Genomic DNA, 11,401 nt, shown 5'->3' with positions numbered 1-11,401 from the left:
AGGAATTCGAAGATCCAGGCGATTTGATTTTGGAATCGTCCATGGCCAGTAATGTAGGTGAGGGGGATGAGTCCCGACCTGTGGAGAAGGAGTTCTCCTCGTGCGCACCAAAGGCTACCCCTGCCGAGGCGTTAGGGAAAGCAAGCTGCCTCAGCGATAGCCATGAAGATGGCGATGGAGAGAAACTGCCTTTAGTACCGACTAGAGGGGACAAGCCGTCCAAGGAGTTTGAGAGACCTTACGTTCTACATCGAAACAGGACATGGAGTTACCCAGATGGAACGATTTGCAACGAACAGTGTACGTACGTTTTCAGAGACAATATTCATATGAGGGATGCTCGGACCCAAACGACTACGGAGGAATAGTGGAATTTCGAATATTGTTGAATTTGTATAGATTGTAATTATTTTAAGGTTTACCGAGAATACTTGAGGATATTTAACTGTAAGTTATATCTGATGACAGTCTAATTGTATATATATTTCATTGTTGAAGGGTTTTGAATTTTTTTTATATCTAGATAGTTGTAAAAAGGGTTTTCTCTAGGAGGAAATTTAATTGGTAAGTATATGTATAGACCTAGACCTAGGCTGGTGCGTTTTTTTATAGTGATTGTTACTGTTACTGTTGTAAATTATATATGCTAGTGAATTTCTTTTAAAGGTATTGGTCTACCTAGGTAAAAATTTGTGCTGTACCTGTATATACTGTATTTAGAATTTTCCAGTGTAAGTGACTCGTATTTTACGGTGTATGTTACAATGGGATAATCTGAGTTGATTGCCTCTGCAGTCACTGCGTCATGGTTACCATGGTTACGATATTCGGGGATGTGTAGGTGTCTTCGTGGAAACAGAAACATGTGGTTACGTCACGTGACGTCTTGGGTGTTTTGAATGTATACTGTCCGGGACGTACAGTCTTAGTGGGGGGTAGTTGTAGCGAAATTCCTCTGTTGATATTTATGTTGTGCACGTGCTTCACGCGCATGGCTCATTTGAATATTTACGTGACCTGTGTCCTCATCGTTTGGATCTTTGCCATGGTCATAGATTTGCGAAACTTCCGAACAGTGTCAATATTTGCATTTTTACGTACAGAAAACGTAAGTATTTTAATAGAAACTTATAGGTTTGTGTCTTTTCACCGGTAAGAATATGTGTGTGTATGATTTTTGTCCCTTTGTACAAATTTCATTGTGTTTTTACGGGTTTAACATTTGACAGTTCGCACCGCTGTTTATGGAAATGAGGTAGAGTGTTCATTCTGTCTTTTGACTGAAATTCGGGTCAAAACTGTAGGGGTTTGAGTACTTCTTAGTTATTTTCACCCTTGGGGTTAAATTCTTATCATATTCAGATATTGTTTCTGGTCTGGTTTAATTTAATGAATACGGTTTCCCAATTTATATGAGGTTTGTTTCTGGTTCACGATCTTCAATGTTGACATTTCGTCGATGTAAATTCAGCGCATTGATCCTCGCGCTGTGTGAGAAGTTTAAAATAGTTCTTGGTGTAATCTGAATATATTTCATTAGGTTGACGAAGTGTTTAGATACTTATTGTAATGTCAGTTTGTGACCTGGGGTGAGAATTTCGAGGGTTTTTGATAGATGATACAATTATTTTGGGCGTGAAAGGGTAGGCTCTCTTTCTGTGTTACATTCAGTGTGTAAGTGTACATTTTTACGTGACGTCACCAAGGTAGTGCGGTTTTAGCGTCGGCGGGGTATTTAAACTGGTTGATGACGTCGCGCAAGGGGTCTGGAACAGAGGTCCGACTCGGTACGTTTCGGTGAGAGCGCGTTGTGCGGTGTTTGGGTTTATTTAAATCGGGAACAGAGTTTGAGGGGGTTTTTGAGAAGATTCTTTGGATTTACCGAGTCGTTTTAGCAGAAATCGAATAGAATTGCCTTTAGTATTTGTACCATTTTGTAAATGAATTTGTATATAATGAATGATGAATCTTGTCTAAATAATTGAGATGAAATATGAAATATTAATTACCAAGATATTTTAGTCCCTTGTTCTTATTCACGTGGTTTAGTTTAGTGTTTTGTGTTCTTTTAACGAACCCCAACTCTCTCGCCTCTATATAGAAACTGGTGAGATTTTATTAATTCCCTTAATACGGGTGGTGGCAGCAAAAACTCTAAAAGGCCATCCAGTGACAGTCGCGACGCCCTCTACGGAATTAGCGAGAGTTACAACTGGTGGCAATAATCTAGTTTCTATCTGCGTGCAAAAAATAAGCAAACATTCCTCGATCCGGTTCGAACCCGCACCGTGCTAAAAAGCCTAATATGACGAAACATGAAATGAATATCCCTTTGATGATCAGGCCTATCGACTGATTCAGTTGAAGGAAAGTGTCATTATACGTACAGGATGGTTCAAAAAAAATTTCAACTTCGAATCGGAAAACTCCGTACCAACAATGCTGAGTCGCAATAAATTCAGTTCATTTCTATTTCCTCCTCCAGAATGTTGACAAACTCAAGCCCAATTTCCTCCTCCTCTTGGTCTAGCTCCTGCAGTGGTCCGGCGTCAATTGGGGCTGCCCTGAACAAGGCCGACTCGAATCCACTCTCAATTACTTGCGGAGGTACAGCTTCCCAAGCCTCACTCACGATATTAACTACCTCACGCAGCCCAATACGTTCACAGGTCCCGTCATCTTGGGTGTTGTCATTTTTCCAGGCTTTCCACGTCTTCCGCAAATTGTTCTTAAAGGATTTCATCACGGCAACATCGAGGGGTTGTGCCAGAGACGTACAGCATGCCGGGATGAAATTGAGGATGCCTCCCAATTCTGTCACTCGGAGACCGAAATTCTCCGTGCGGTGCACTCTGTACCTATCCACGAGGAGAAGAAATTGATCGGTATCTTGTGTGGTGATGTATGGCTCGAATACTTCATCTAACCAATGATTGGCAGTCTCCTCCTTCATCCAACCTGTAGCGGAGGAGGTTATAATAATGTTTGCAGGCAAGTCCTCCTCTTGCAGGGCTGCCAGTTGTCGGACGAAACCAGTCCTCTGGAAAGTGATGTGCGCCTGTAACTTTACTCCCGTCGCGGTGATGGGAAGGGTCACCGTACAACCCAGCTTGGTGTTGGATCGTGACGTCCGCACGTCAACCGACTTGACTACCCTGGCGTTGGCTGTATACAAAGGACGAGACTCGAACAGTGCAAACGTCTGGTCCATATTGAAGAGGAATTGCAAGGCAATCTGAAACTGATCGATCGTCTGCGTCACGTCGTCGCGGAAGACCTGGACACGTTGGGCAGCGTCAGCTGGCAGAGTGCTGGTATTCATATTCACTTTCCGGAGAGAGATCTTCTTTCTCTTCATGAATGCTTCTACCCATCCGGCGGAAGCGTGGAAAACGTGCTGTGTAGGTCTGGACTCTATGAAGCCTTGTCTTCGTTCGTCCGGCAACTGATTCCACCAGTCTTCAAAATTCGTCATAGCACTGGCTTGTATGTCCTGGATCGCAACAGGCAGCCTCCTCTCCCTCAGCCGCTGGTACCATTGGTAAACACGCTCCTCGACTACCGGTGTAATGTTTTTGAGTGTTTCTGTTTTTGAGTGTTTCCCCTCATTGTTTGGGAACGCTCAAAAATAGATTGACAAGTTTTTCTGTGTATCCCCCCTATTGAAAAGTCATGGGCTGGGTTGTTCAAAGCCCCGCTAACTCTTAGCGACTGGCTAGCTACAGGATAAACCCCTGCTAACTTTAGCGAGTCGCTAATTGGGTTGTTCAAATTTTTTTTTTGCTTAGCGGGTCATTATCTCCCTGCTAAATCTGGTCATATTTAGCGGGCCCAGGGGGCACCGATATCTCCTTGCTAAGCCACCGCTAGCATTATCATCCAAGATGGCTGCGCACAGGATGCTGCTCCTGGACTTTCCAGCCCAAAATCGCAGATTTCAGCGTAATTTCCGCCACAGACCATTGCCGTTGGAGGAATTTAGTGAGATAAAATTGCAGAAAAAGTACAGATTCAATTCTGAAGGCATACATTTCATCTGTGACTTGGTGAGGGATGATTTGATGAGGGACACGGACAGAAATCACAGCCTGAATGTGGAAACACAGGTGTTGGTCGCCCTCAAATTCTTTGCATCCGGATCTTTTCTGGACGATGTTGGTGACATTTTTGGCATAGATAAGGGGACTGTATCGAGAATCATCCATACGGTGGCTGCATCCCTGGTGGAACAAAAAGACAGGTTCATCAGGTGGCCTGATGCAGGGGAGCGAAGACACATCAGGCAAACATTTATGGAGAAATACAGATTTCCAAACGTCATTGGATGTGTGGATGGGACCCACATCAAAATCCAAGCCCCCTATCCACCAAGAGAAGTTGCTGAGGCCATGGCTCACCCAATGCTGTATGAGGCTGCCTTTTTCTGCAGGAAGCATTTCTACTCAATAAATGTACAGGGCATTTGCAATCATGAAGGTGAGTAGCATCCTATAGCCCCCCCCCCCCCCCCCCTCGAGAGAGAGAGAGAGAAAAGTTTTCTAAGCCACTGTCTTTAGACTGGCCTGTTGTAGTGCTATATTATCATGGATTATCATCATATCTGCTGTCGGCAGTGTTTCTTTCTCTGTAGTGTGTGTAGGCCAGCACACAGTACACTGCAGTGTACTGATCAACGGCTGATCAGTGACTGACTGAGTAAATCTTCAGCCAAAAACACAACACTCACTGATTTCAAATTAATGACAGGTCAGGTCTGGGTTTAGTATGTAACCTACCCCTCACCAAACTCAATAGGGGTGTACCTAATGAATAAACTGATGAATTTCAACTGGAAAAGTGGTACTTCATAACAAGAGGCCCAAGGGCCTGGCGCTCAGCTGAGTTGTTGCTGCGTTGTTCGTATATATTACATTACTCGTCAAACTCTACTAAACTAAGGACTCAAAGCCTAAGGATATTAGCTTCTGGATGTGTAACAGTGAATTACGGTAGACTGGCGCAATCTACTTCAAGCAAGCTCCACCCTTGCAATGTGTGCGCAAACAGATAACCTAACCTATATTGGACCATCAATTCTACACACAGCAACATGATTCATCCTCAGCTGTTACCATGATGATGATGATGATGATCCTTTTCGCAAATTGGTCGTCTTCTGTCTTTCTTCCATACTTCAGTGCCACCGGATGTAGTCTGCCCTTGTGGAGGGATCCTTTCAGCACCGGGACACAAGAATCCATGCGAATTGAATCACATGGAGAGACTAGCCCAATCACCCGCTTTTGGCTGGGTAGAAATAGGTAAATCTCGCAGACTGGACCTTAAACTCTACTGCCGACGTGTGAGGCCGGTCTGACAGATGAGTAAGTGGGGTCCACCTAATGCAGAAGGCACCAGTTTCCCTAACTAAAAGGGTAACATTAACAAAATGCTCTACCCAACTCTATTATTGCCTAAAGGCCTGTGTACACTAGAAAAATATTAGCAACATTTTTACATTTCCAGTTGCAACAAATGTTGCAAAAATGTTGCGTAGTGTGTACAGAGCAAAACGCGTCTTACAACACGTTGTAAAATTGTTGCAAATTAAATGCAATGCAATTCTTTGTTGCATGTTGTAAAAATGTTGCAAACTCTTCAGCCAATCAGAAATAGGATTTGCGTCATGTGATCTACCGGAGTTCATGTGACTTGAACAAGAAGCAGGTATAGCAACTCTCAAGTGAGTGTCTTGCTTCGTAGGGTGATGAAACCTTTTCTAGAAGTTTTTGTGTGACGGCTTGTCAGTCAGCCGCAACTCCTTTAGGCTGCGTATCCATAGGCTGTTCCGTGCCCTGCACAACATTCCCTTTTTACCGCCTGGCGCGCCACACGGACAATGAACCTTCGTTGGTGTTATTGATCGTTCCCATAGGTTATGCCGTGTCACATTGCGGGCATATATGCACTGTGGATTGGGAATATAGGCCCATATTGGGATTGAACATGTCCATTCTTTTGCGAGTGAACAACACGGAAGCAATGTCTGAGGCGAAATTAATTCAAGAGGTTCATCAACGGGAACTACTCTGGGATCCCGAAACTGATGATTATCATAACAAGCACGAACCTGTAATTTGTTGCTTAAAAGTCAGGTTTTATATACATGTACATGTCAATTTGATGTTGCAAGTGAAAATACAAGTTACTTGTATTTTCATTTTCAATATTCATAAGAAATTGTCTTCTGAAATAATGACAGCGTGCGGATAAACGCGATTGACCGCTGCGAAATGAGGACTACAAAGGCCTACATGACCAAAAAGGAATATCCAATGGAGACTCGGGGCATAGTGCCAGGTCACAAGGCTGTTACGCCATAACGCCACACTACACAAGGGCATACCCTATGGATACGCGGCCTTAACAGGCAGTGGTATGCCCCATCATCCACCCTCATTTTGATCCAGGGCCTGGTCCATATTCTCTTTGGTTATTTCGCCGCCTCTTCCGTCTCTCAACAATGACAGCTAAAATTGCTGCAGAAGCACTCAAAACACATCTTCTCTCCTTGGAATCATCCATTTTCCCTCCAAAATACCTATTTCCCTTTGTTCCCACTAAAAAGTTTGCAACAATTTACCAACATGTTGTAAAAATGTTGCTAATTTGTTGCAATTTTGTTGCTAGTGAACACAGGGCCTTGAAGGGCTTGTTGCAAAATTGTTGTAAAAATGTTGGTAAAATGTTGGTAAAATGTTGGTAATATTTTACTAGTGTACACCCTGCTTAAGTCAAGTGAAACTCTTAACAAACCTTAGCAGAATGCCACCATTGAAATGTTGATAATAATGATAGCAAGTAAAAACTTTAAACAGATAGACTTGATTTTTTTAACCAACTGCCACATGCGGTTTTCTTTATTTAGTAAATTTTGAGGTAAGTATTACAGAATGAAATACTTGAATACTAGAATTGCCTGGCTCTTCTGATGATTGCACTGGTGAACACCGAAGTCGATGGGATGTGCAAAGTCATAGCTCGATCCTCTCTCTTGGTCATCTTTGAGATGTAGTCACCAAATATGTTCAAATGCAGCTGCAGATCATTCCTGTCCTGCAAAACATGATGAGGAGATAACATTTTAATTTTGATAGAATAGGTAAGCTAGCCAAGTTTTATATCAAATACAAGGCCAACAACAACTGATAAGGCGCTATGGCCGAGTGATCAAGGAAGTTCATTGATATGATTGGGAATACATTGTGATAAGAGTGATGAATCGGCCCCGTTTGAAGCATTGTGCTATGTACAGTGTGCAAGTGTCAGTGTGTATCATATCGCATTTACTGTTTGTTGACATTTCAAATCGCTGGCGTCGATCCTCAATTACACTGTTTATGTACATTGGCAACCTTACCCGATGATATCAGAACGATGTTTATTATTGTCTTGTTTATTCACATTAGTTCTGCTATGTGACAAGAGTTATTTGTTGAGAAATCCATGATTTTAAGCCGGACTTTGACATCGTTTCTCAGACCAACCAAGCTGCATTTCGCAGATCGTTTTTCAACGATCGTCGACGAACTATTTCAAATTAATCACATCCAATTAAACAATTCAAGCCTTCCCTAATGTCATCAACATGCAATAACACAAGCAGCCAAATATTATCGCCTATGAAATTGTGAATTTAATTAGAACTTACCTCTGAATTGACAGAACGCGATCTATTCCATAGCATGGTCTCCTTACGTCTGAACTGCGCAGACTCGAGACGTGACGTTCGCTGCATGTGTGATTGGACGTGGGATAACTCGCGCGAAATTTAAAATGCTCTTCTTGGGGGGTGCTCACTAAATTGCGCCAGTAACACCACCTGGTGAGAAATTCATGAACTACGCCTATTGATAATGAAAGAGAAAGCTTTGCTCTATAAAATTAGATTTGATTCATGATCCCCAACTGAGAAATCAGCTGCTGGAAAAGTTTTTGGAAAATTTCGCTTGGTGCCACCTAGTGGCCAAACCGCTCATCCTGCCGGACCCACATTTGGTCTATTCAGGAGTCCTGAAGGGTCTCAACGCCTCAGAGGGAAAATCTATCGCCTATCCGCCATAGTTTTGAAACGTGCCTGTTTAACGGACAGACAGACAGACAGACAGACAGACAGACAGACAGACAGACGGACACTCATTCTACCATTTACTCATATGAATAGCTCAGCTTTTCAGCTGAGCTAAAAAGTTCATAAAGTTATTTACAGTACAAAATGATGACATCATCAATTCTGCCAGCATGACCTATATTTCATATGGGGTGCCTTTATTGAAATAATTTCAAATATGATATACAGAGTGTCACATAGTAACATGCACCCTGTGGCCTTTTTTCAATTAATGTTAATTGTGCTGGATAAATAACATAATTGAAACTTTTTGCTGCTAATCTGACAATATGTTTTCAATCTATCTTTTCAGAAAAGCTCACCAACATAGTAGCGCGCTGGCCAGGGGCAACCCATGACAGCCATATCTTCAGAGAGAGTGAGATTGCCCAGCACCTAGAGAGGAATCCACGTGAAGGCTATCTGCTGGGGGACAGTGGGTACCCATGTAAACCATATTTGCTGACACCATATCTCAACCCAGGGACCCCAAGTCAGAGGCGGTACAATAGGGCCCAAATCAGGGGCCGAAATATAATCGAACGGACCTTTGGGATTATGAAACGCAGATTCCATGTATTAAAAGGGGGGATACGCATGCAGCCAGACCGGGTGTGTAACATAATAGTTGCTTGTGGGGTACTTCACAATATTTGTGTAGACAGGCGGCTGCACATACTAGAGGACAGTAGTGATAGTGACAGCAGCAGTAGCAATGACAGTAGTAGTGATGAGGAGGAGGTCTATCAAGGACATCAGAATGGACGAGCCACTAGGGAATATGTGTCAAACACATTCTTTTGAGCAATGGGATATGGATATTATCGCATAAATTGATGGATCAACATTTAATTTTATTTACAATTTGCTTAAAACTCTAGTCAATTAATAAAATATTTATCAACCAATTTTAACTCTTTCAATAACAGTTCATTGTTCATTGTTCACTTGCATGCTGTCCTTCAGAGCATGCTCCGCACAAAACAGTGAACTCTTCACTGTCTCCATTTTCCGCTTACACAGTGGACAGTTCACAGTTGGCCAGATGCTTTCGCCGTCTATTATCCGCTTCTTGAACTAACAATGAGTTAGACAAAAAGTTACCAGATTGTGACTCGTGGCTGTGAATGATAGGACCCTGACCCCTGATCACTTCCAAACTTTATATGTCAGACAAAAAGTTACCTGATTGTGACTTACGGCTGGGAATGATGGGACCCCGACCCATGACCACTGCCAAACTTTATATGTGAGACAAAAAGTTACCAGATTGTGACTCGTGGCTGTGAATGATAGGACTCCGACCCATGATCACTGCCAAACTTCATACGTGAGACAAAAAGTTACCAGATGGTGACTCGTGGCTGGGAATGATAGGACCCTGAACCATGATCACTGCCAAACTTCATACGTGAGACAAAAAGTTACCAGATTGTGATTCGTGGCTGTGAATGATAGGACCCCGACCCATGATCACTGCCAAACTTCATACGTGAGACAAAAAGTTACCAGATTGTGACTCGTGGCTGTTAATGATAGGACCCCGAACCATGATCACTGCCAAACTTCATATGTGAGACAAAAAGTTACCAGATTGTGACTCGTGGCTGTGAATGATAGGACCCCGACCCATGATCACTGCCAAACTTCATACGTGAGACAAAAAGTTACCAGATTGTGACTCGTGGCTGTTAATGATAGGACCCCGACCCATGATCACTGCCAAACTTCATACGTGAGGCAAAAAGTTACCAGATTGTGACTCGTGGCTGGGAACGATAGGACCCCGACCCATGATCACTGCCAAACTTTATATGTGAGACAAAAAGTTACCAGATTGTGACTCGTGGCTGTGAATGATAGGACCCTGACCCCTGATCACTGCCAAACTTTATATGTAAGACAAAAAGTTACCTGATTGTGACTTACGGCTGGGAATGATGGGACCCCGACCCATGACCACTGCCAATCTTTATATGTGAGACAAAAAGTTACCAGATTGTGACTTGTGGCTGTGAATGATAGGACCCCGACCCATGATCACTGCCAAACTTTATATGTGAGACAAAAAGTTACCAGATTGTGACTCGTGGCTATGAATGATAGGACCCCGACCCATGATCACTGCCAAATTTCATACGTGAGACAGAAAGTTACCAGATTGTGACTCGCGGCTAGGAATGATAGGACCCCGACCCATAATCATTGCCAAAATTCATACTTGAGACAAAAATTTACCAGATTGTGACTGGCGGCTGAGAATGACAGGACCTAACCGCCCCAACCCCTCATACTCCTGGCACATAGGGGAAAAAGGTCTCTTATTGTGACATGGTGTTGGAAATGATACCGCCTGTAGCCGCCCATCCTCACTGCTAAAATGAAATAAAAGAGTCAAAATTTCAAGTTCAAATTGTCTATTCGGCTACAGTCAAAAACTATATATAGAACAAATTAAAAACACGTGGTCATTCAACAATATTCCAGATTATCATACCTCATTAGTATGTGAGCCAATCACGTCGCGTCATTCACGACCACGTGCCATGCGATACTTTTGACTATTCCACGGCATTATTCCACGGCTGACGTCATCGATGACGCGATATTGCAAATGGCGGCCATTAAGATTTCGACGAAATCGGCGATAAAAAAACAGCATATTTACGGCGTTTTAAGCCAGGAAGTTGCACAGTGATACTGTCAGGGTCTTGAATTACACCAACAAAGTAGGTAGGTTGCATTGGGTGGGACTGTTACATCCACGAACAGAAAGTACAAGGCATTCAAGTTGGGCCTGGACTCGCTTCAAACAAACATCGTCTGCTAATGTAAACACACACTGTCTACAGTACATAATGTACACGTCTTGGCTCCATACATGATTTGCGTATCCGCCGATTAAAAATCACTTTGACAGTGGTTTGGGTCGCTGTGCAAAACCTGCTGGGCCGATTTCTTCAAGGTTTGGTTTAAAGTTAAGCCTCGTGAAATAATTTTTTACCTGACAAATAATTTTGACTATTCTATGGCTTGACATGCAATATTTATATAATATTCAATGGTATTCTTCGTTGCGCAGAGAATGTGCGCAAAAGCAAACACACAGTAGAATGTTCACTGTTTAATGCGATATCGACAACAGTGAAATGCTCTACTGTTGTATAGTAGAGAGTACGTTGTGTCCTTTCCCCCGAATCTTCTCAAGCTCTGCCAACAAAAGTAATTCCTTGATTTTCGCGTTCTTAAGCT

At 42.8% G+C, this 11,401-nt stretch overlaps 1 long non-coding RNA gene across 1 annotated transcript; it reads right to left on the bottom strand.

Moving 5' to 3' along the window:
* Positions 1 to 6,863: 6,863 nt before the first annotated feature.
* Positions 6,864 to 8,172, bottom strand: LOC135492580 (uncharacterized). The gene is made up of 2 exons (XR_010448091.1): positions 7,691 to 8,172; positions 6,864 to 7,095 (listed from the first exon to the last, which is right to left on the bottom strand). It is a non-coding gene; the product is annotated as an uncharacterized LOC135492580 (long non-coding RNA).
* Positions 8,173 to 11,401: the final 3,229 nt, after the last annotated feature.

The sequence above is a fragment of the Lineus longissimus genome, chromosome 8 (assembly GCF_910592395.1).
Source record: "Lineus longissimus chromosome 8, tnLinLong1.2, whole genome shotgun sequence".
In the NCBI taxonomy this organism is placed as follows: domain Eukaryota; kingdom Metazoa; phylum Nemertea; class Pilidiophora; order Heteronemertea; family Lineidae; genus Lineus; species Lineus longissimus.
The sequence above is the reverse complement of the archived record's forward strand: the minus strand, read 5'-3'. Positions and strand labels throughout refer to the sequence as shown.